An 8,676-nucleotide genomic window follows, 5' to 3' on the forward strand; every position below is an offset into this window, starting at 1 on the left:
GGGGGGGGGGGGGGACCGCAGTTCTCTCAGTCAGGATGTGGGAGGGGGCAGGTGGGGTGGATGGCATATTCATATTAGTGTGGAATTAGGCTCTTTTTTAGATGTGCAGAAAATCCAGTGCCGGCGAAGAGAGCGCCGCAGTCCACACGCCCTTATCAGTGATGGCGGAGGTCCTATTCACACAGACTGCTATCAGCATAATTCTTTTTGACATTTCAGATAAGCATCGCAACGGAAAGCTCCCAACTAGGCAGACAGGGGAGTTGTCAAATAATGAACAAATTTTACATGTTTACCACTAAAATATCATCGTTTTAAAAAGGCGTCTGGATATCAGCTGTTATCGGCCCATCTGCGAACCCTCGACTGTCTGCTTCCAGTCCCCTCCGCTGTAGGCAGGAGTTGGAGGTGTTTCCGCCGATTTCCATCAACATATACAGCCATCACATGAAAAGATGGCATAACAGCATACATTTATCTTATCTGCTTTTATTTCCCTGGAGAATTACCCGACGCTGGTTCAGTTGCAGGATGTGAGTGAACACAGCTTTGATGGTCCGCTGGTAAAACGTGCTGCTGCTGCTGCTGCTGCTGCTGCTTGGACCTTTTACTGTTTACCCGTTTACATTAGGTCATGGCTGCGAGTAAAGACAAACAAATAACTCTTGGGTTATGGATCCACCTCTAATCTATGGTCAGCTTGTGCTTGGACAACATTAGGGCAGAACAAGCACTATAAAGAATATATCCAATGACACGCAGCTGTATTTTCCTAAGACATAAAACAATCCTATTAAAAATAAATGAGTCCAAGTTGAATCAAAACTATAGCCAGGGTCTTCACAAGCCGGTCTGTTTTTAGTATCTGACCTGACACACCATCCAAACTGGGTTACCCTAAAACAGTCTTCGGTACATTTTGGTACAAAGTCATATCTTGGTTTCATCAATATCACTTAAAGACATTTAGCATTGTCGTAGCAGACACAGAGGTGTATCAACATAATGATAAACATAATCTCCAACAATGATCTGAGTCATTGACAGTCTTTTTCTAATTGTCTGGTCCCGAATTTTAACATTTAGCCTTTTAATGTGACCAGGCTAGAATATACTTCTTTAAGCCCTGCACGTTAATATAGACCGTGATTTTGGAAAAGAAATTGGCCGCACGACTACCTAATTGTTTGGTTGCAAATGCTCAGAATTCATTGAGACTGCAATGAAACATTTGGCAATTTTTTTTGCAATTTTGAGTCGCCAATCAGACTTCAACAACCGCAACCAAAGTGAGATACCGGTTTTGGGGGTTTTCGTCATTTCTCTGAGCGTTTCATTGTCGGACCTCAAGGTGACTTAGTCGGGACGTCCACGCTTGAGAAGATCGGTGGCTGTTTCAAATGTTTTCCACTCGTGACAAAATTCTGTTTGGTTCAGTTTATTTATATGGTGCCAATTCATAACGAACACCATTGTGGGGCACTATACGGAGAAGTAACAACTCCGAATCATAAATCCAATTTAGATTCAGCTTTCTCTGTGTAGAACGACGGACTCCAGATTGTTTCGGATTGACCTTTAACCCTTCCCAGATTGAATGGGAGAAACATTTGCTTCTTCAGGGTCATTGCTGATGTGTTTCCATCTCGTCATTGTGTTAACACATACATGTAAGCTCCAGAGCAGCAAGCATCCAAAAATCCTGTTTTTTTTTTTTTTATTGTATTGATCAGCTGCTATGCTCCCTTTGAATTCCTGTGGAAGCAGCAAGAGTTTGCTTTTGTATTTTGGTTTAATTTTTTTGTAAAATAATCGTTGCTGTGTATTACAGCGCGCCATGTTTGCGGCTCTGAGGTTGGATTTAGCTCGTTTTAAGGCCTGCTGACAGTTACGACCTGATATTTAAAACTCTAAAATTGAAAAGGAGACGCGTTAAGATGGAGCTGACGCGCTTCACGTGTTCTTGGTAGTCAAACGGCATAAGTCGTACAAAAATGGAAGCAAATTCACTGTAACATACCAAAAAACGTGTGATAACTGTGTAAAAGGAAACAATGTGAAACAAGACTTTTTGCAGGCTTCTCTCTCAGAAAAACCAACAGCATTGTTTTTTTAGGAGGGGGGGGGGGACAAAAAAACAAAAAAAAAAAATCATGTATTCTGTTCAGGCGTAGACAGAAAGAAACAGACAAGTGTCTGAAAGAGAATGTCACTAATAGGACAGAAATAATCAAGAGGAGAAAGCTGCCACACATGCATCGTCATGTGTTAGAAGGCTGTGGCCAGTCAGCCACATAATAGAACAATCACTCTGTCACTCATCCGCCGTTATTCATCCGACTGCTACTCCGTTTAAAAATTACACACGACCACACACAAAACTCATCCTCTTTTGTCCTTTTCTTCTCCTGTCATTTTTGCGTCTCTCCTGTCCCTCTCCGTCTTGTGTTCGCCTCTCAGATCTGTCCTCGGTCACAGTTTCCTTTTCATCCCTTCGTCGTGACGCGTCGTACCCGCCCACTTTAAACTCGCCTTTAAATCTCCTCTCGAGCACTTTCCCTCCCATGGACACCTGGATGTCGAGAGTCCAAAGCTGCGAGCTACCCGTAACGCCATTTCAGGACGAGAACGGATCGCGCCAAATGTGCGCTTTTACTGTTCATAAATTGAATACTCATTCCTAGAGTTATTCTTTATTTAAAACAATAACATTTTTAGTTGAAACATTTAATATTTTCAGAAGAATTACAATCTTGTCTCTAATCTAAAGAGCAAAAATAATATGGCAATAATAATATTGTAGTAATTCTTTAGTTTCTAGAGTTCAATTATGTCTTTATGTCTTGAAGAATTTGGATCAAATGACTTCTGTAATTACTATCTTGTATCAACAAACGCAGAAGATTATCACTGAACTCCGCAGTGCATCTGTTCGAGTTCAAACGGAGAGGGAGCGCTCTCTCCCACTCATTGTCTGACCGGAGTTTGCGAAGTTGTGGAGGATCCAAAATGGCTTCCAAAAACGGGAGCAATGTCAACAAAACACATGTGAGTCAATGAGAAGACATGCCGTCTCTGACATGATGTAGGTCTTCAGCTAAACACTAGATCTTCCTAAAATACCAACACAATAACATGTTGTAGGATCCAGACTGGAAGGAGCCGAAGTTTCAGGGAAATCAGGAGATGTTCACTTTAATTCTGTATCCAAGTTATTGCTTAGACATTCAGCGGTTCATCAATCAATCAATCAAACAAGTTTATTTGTATAGCACATTTCAGCACAAGGCAGTTCAAAGTGCTTTACATCATAAAAACAAAATTAAGAAGTCATAAAACCAACATACAAAAACAATAACATACAGTCACCAAATTAGAAACCAGTACACATCCATTTATTATGATTCAAAAGCACCTCTAAACAGGTGGGTTTTTAGCCTTGATTCAATCACTTAAAGTTGGTAATTAAAACAGCTACATTCTATGTTTCATGTATAAAAAGCAAAGCAAGAAAGTGTCATTGTGAACATGGTAGGCTTACCATGTGTCATTACCTTTTGAAGGTAGTTTTTCTTGATAAATAAGTATGGAAAGGCCTTTAGAGAAGCTGAATTCATAATGAATTTGGTAGGATTGTTTCTTTTAATGAAAACAAAACAAAAACGTAAGAGCCACAAAATCAGTTTAAAGCTTGTGTCTGCATCTTCTGCAGTTACTCCGTGTAACTTCGACCAAACACGACTCAAACCTGAGTGATTTTAGATTTAGGGTAGATTTTTTTGTCAGATGAATTGCAGGATGTGCATGAAATTTCTGCGTACGACACTAACAAAACAAGTAGGTTGATTTGCCTGTTTGAACTTGTTTTTTTACAGACATATTGATAAACATAAATTCATTATTTGTGTACATTTTCCCATCCCATCCGTACCAGAATTAGCCTAATGTGAGTCGAGTTTTCACCAGAACACGTTTAAAATTCAGTTATCAGTTCCACTGTTCAGCTAATAGTTTGTTCGTCTGTTCTCTACAGGAAGTGTCCTGAATAAACTAACAGTGCAGTGACTCCAAAATCACCAGAAAATTCCTGTTTATCAACATACTCTGGTAAAAATGACTGTGAATCTGGAAATTTTGCACAATGGAAAAAGTCTGTTCAACCTTTTATGACTTTAAGCTGCAGCTTGCTTAATTGGTCTCTCAACAGGTTAATCATTTTCTAAATATCTCACAAATATGGGAAAAATTCAGATTTGTTTGCATAACTCTAAACTCTTTCAAAGCAGGAATTAATTCTAAAGAAAGTCCAGTTTTTTTTCTATAGAACTTAAGAATTAGTTTTTATCTTTTTGTCCTAAAAAAAAAACTTTCACAATGCAACAAAAACTAGTTTTTCATATAAAGTATATGATTTTTCAAATTTAGAAGCAAATAGATTTTGGGACTCGACAGAAACTTTGTTTATAGGAGAGATAGCAGAAATGTTTTCAGACCCCTGGTTTAAACTCGTCTTAAATTTAGTATCTTTGCACACTGATTTTAGACAAATATTATTATTTTGAACGCAATTTTTTTTTTTATTATTTGCTCTGACATATTTCAGTTTTGGGTGGCACGGTGGAACAGTGGTTAGAGCTGTCACCTCCCAGCAAGAAGGTTGCAGGTTCGCTTCCCAACCTGGAGCCTTCCTGGGTGGAGTTTACATGTTTTCCCTGAGCTCACGCGGGTTTACTCCGGGTACTCCGGTTTCCTCCCACAGACTAAAAAACATGCATGTTAGGTTAATTGTCCCTAGGTGTGAGCGTTTGAATGATTGTTTGTCTCTATGTGTCCCTGTGATGGACTTGCGACCTGTCCAGGGTGTCCCCCGCCTCTCGCACAGTGACTGCCAGAGATAGACACCAGCTCCCCGTGACCGGGAAAGGACAAGCGGTTAAAGGAAATGGATGGATATTTTCAGAATGAGTAATATTTGGAATAACAGTGGCACATAACTTAAACTAAAATACGCCCCAGTCGTGTATTTTATCTAGATTTGTGAAATCGCCACTCTTGCTCTCATGACATAACAAACAACGATACGCCGTATTTTCGTGTTGCGACGCGCCAGAACCGTCTGAGCCGCAAGGGAGCTCTCCTCTCCTCGGCGCCCGTCGCCGTATGTTTTCTCCAGAAGTGCTCGTCCTCACGCCGGTGGCGTGTTCTCAATCATGATTAGGAGGCTGGCAGCTCGTGGCTCGCGGGCTTTAACCTCCGCGATGTTTGCCGGGTGATAAAAGGAGAAAGCGCTATCAATCTTTATTGTCTGGCCTGTGTGCTGTAATTGCATGCAATAGTCCACTGATTCTCTTGTCTGCGCTAATGTCGGAGAGCAGAGGGGAGCCGCATGCTCTGACGGCAGCGAAGACACACACACACACGCACACAGGTACGCACAGGTGCACAAACACACAGTTCAGGGCTCTTATTGTGGCAGAAGTCATGTGGAGGGGCTGGTTTGTGTAAAGGCTGGTACAGTGGATAATACAGCAGGAATATGCAGAGGCTCCTCGTTGATAAATTGGTGACCGTGTAGATTGTGAGCAGCTGTGCGTCCGATGAAGAGGATTCATTGTCTGCCCGGATTGTTTGGATAATGGCTGCACGAGTGTGTGTGTGTGTGTGTGTTTGTGCGCGTGATGTCACTACCGGGCTGGGTCACATATTAAAATTCAAATTTAAGCAAGCCCTCGGAGGGAGGGAGGGAGGAGCAGAGGAGCTGGAGGAGTTCCAAACACTTGATGGGATCTGAATGAATAGTAAGAAGGCTGACGGAGGCAACGAGGGCGGGGGGAACCTGGCGAGACGGGCGCACGTGTGTGTAAACATATCATAGGAGTTGTTTGGAGCTCATTTTAATAAAATCCAGCTGCTAGTTTTTTCTTTCATATTCCTGTTTATGCCGTTGGAGTTCACCAGAACAGGAATAGTGAGTTGTTCTTTTTTTTTTTTTTTTGTCCTCGTGCATTACCTGTCAGGAATCAGGTGGCAGCACGTGTTGTAGACAACCTCAACGTGCGAGACGAAGCCCACAAAACTCGCAACACCGTGGATCAAACACTGGCTATTGTTCTGCTGGTTCCAGAGGACCCACGGTCTATGTGTTACGTACATTTTTTTTTTGTTTATTTGTTTTTAGGGACATTCCAGAGATCCCGGATACCAGCGGCTGAAACGAGCTTCCTTCGTAGGGTGGCTGGGCTCTGTCATTCGGAGGGAGCTTGGAGTAGAGGCGCTGCTCCTTTGCGTCGAAAGGAGTCAGTTGAGGTGCCACTAGGAAGAGACCCAAAACTCAATGGAGGGATTATGTTTCCTTTCTGGTCTGGGAACGCCTTGAGATCCCCCCCAAGAGGAGCTGGAGAGTGTTACTGTGGAAAGGGAGGTCTGGTATTCCCTGCTGGACCAGTTGACCACGGATAAGCGGTAGAAGATGGATGGCCGGATGAGATATTCCGGCCTGAACTTGCGTCTCAGATTAGGGTTATATAACCGTGACTGCACCTCAGCTCCTCGTCTTTGTTTTATTTGAGCTTCAGCAGTGGCATTCGGTGTGACACAACTAGCACGTGACTAATTACGATATCAGCAGAGACAACTGAAGCCCTAATTAGCTCATCATTGATAGCATACGTGCAGCACATCATTTCAGCACATGAATGACAAATCATCAGCGAGAGGTGGTCCAGTTCGGTATGCATTTGTGGAACAGAAGTGATGCGTTTAAAGTCGGGATGGGCATTTGTACCAAAAATGCTCTTCAAATTTGGTGGTAATTATTCAGTTTATTTGTGAATATTTGACCACAGACTTCTCCAAACAACAACAAAAAAAACCGACTTTCAGCAGTTTATGCTTCCCATTTCATCCTTGACTTGAATAATATAGCTTTTTTTTTTTTTTCTTCTCTTATTTTCTTCTGGGAAGGGTGGGCTCCTCAACTGGAAAATCACCGTTAGCAGACAACTTGGTGCGTCACTACAAGGTAACAAAAAAAGGCGTCCACGACGGCTGGAGTAATTATTTAATTCAACCATTTTAACTACTGTTCGAAAATCGCTGTCCTGCTTTAAAGTCCGAATTGAGCAGTTATCTTTTTGTTTCTCTTTGTTTCGTTTAAGATTTTCCTGTTTTAGATGTTTCAGTTGCAACAATTGCTCAAATATAATATATGCAAAATGTAGTCATTCTTGTATTGTTTTAAAAAGAAAAGAAAATGCAACAATTTTGATGACAAGTAGAGCTTTTTTTAATGAATATATATTTATTTATATGTAGGTTAAAGTGGTATCTATGTTTATTTTGTTTTCTATTAAACAACAAAAAGGGAAGAAAAAGCCACAATGTGTTACAGAATCCTTTAGATTTTTAAGATGCCTGTGAAGACAACTTACAGTACTGCAGAGGTACCGAGGTGTCCGGTATAAATCTGTCATTTTAGCGTCTCCAATGAACATCTGCACATCTTTTCTGCAGTGAATTTTGAGGACTTGAACTTCATCATAAATGACTTGATTCTTGAATGGAGGCCAATGATCCGAATGAGACATTTCTAACAAACAGATTCTCTTTACGGTTCTGTCTTCTTGCTCCACAAAGGTTGCTAATTGATACCTTTAGTAACAGTAATGCAGATTTATCCTTTTTTAAGATCATTTTCAGTAAGGCAGAGGCTCACAGACTAATTACCGGTAAATCCCTGTTGAATTCCGTGCAGCTGAGGTTCAGTCTGACCTAAACACCGTTTTATAAAGAGTGAATTCTTTTTAGCCTCCTAAACAAACCACTGCTGGTAAAGACCTTCCGGTTTTAGGTTGTGACTCCACTGTCCACTCTTTATAGTGCTGTCTGCTGCCGCAGCGGCCCTCCGCAGCTTTTTATGCGTGCATACATTTGCATGATCCACTCGTGCACTCAGAGCCGGTGAAGCATGCCGCTTGCACACTACATACAGTGATACGTTGCTGAATATCAAAGGAAATTACCCTTCACCTCAGTGCACGGATCTTAGCGAGTTCCTTAACCAGAGGAATGGGCTTTGAACCAGGCACATTTCCCCCAGGGCCCGTATCCCAGCCCCTCCCCCTCCCCCGGAACGCTGTACCGGATAAGGCCCATAATTCCCACTTTTAGGTTTCCATTAATCTGATCCTGACACAGGGGAGACGGGGCTGCTTTGCATATCGCCTCCCCAAGATGGAGGGCTATTTACATGATCGCCTCCAGATTGAATATGATCAGTAGCCCTCCTCCACCGTCCTTAGGAGCGGAGACTGGGAAAAAATAGAGCAGAATCTTTTTTTTTTTTTTTTTTTCTGCATTATCACGGATGGAATATTCTTCACTTGGGTATATTTGCCGTAGCGTTTCCGTCAGGTAGGGCTTGATGGATAAGAGTTGCAGATATTACACCTCTGCTCATGACTCCCTGGATGAAGTCCAAATTTTTTATTTTTTTTCTTCTTATGAACGTGACAGGAGTGATAGAAAGATCAAGCCATTTATCATCGCACACTGATAGCACTAATGTGAAGAAAACTAGACACCCCACCCACCCCCCACCCCCGAGCCCCTCTGAACAAATGTGAGGAACACCAGTGAACAGCGCTCCATTTGAAACCGTGAAACCCCCCCCCCCCC

This window comes from Kryptolebias marmoratus, linkage group LG22 (assembly GCF_001649575.2).
Source record: "Kryptolebias marmoratus isolate JLee-2015 linkage group LG22, ASM164957v2, whole genome shotgun sequence".
Taxonomy (NCBI): domain Eukaryota; kingdom Metazoa; phylum Chordata; class Actinopteri; order Cyprinodontiformes; family Rivulidae; genus Kryptolebias; species Kryptolebias marmoratus.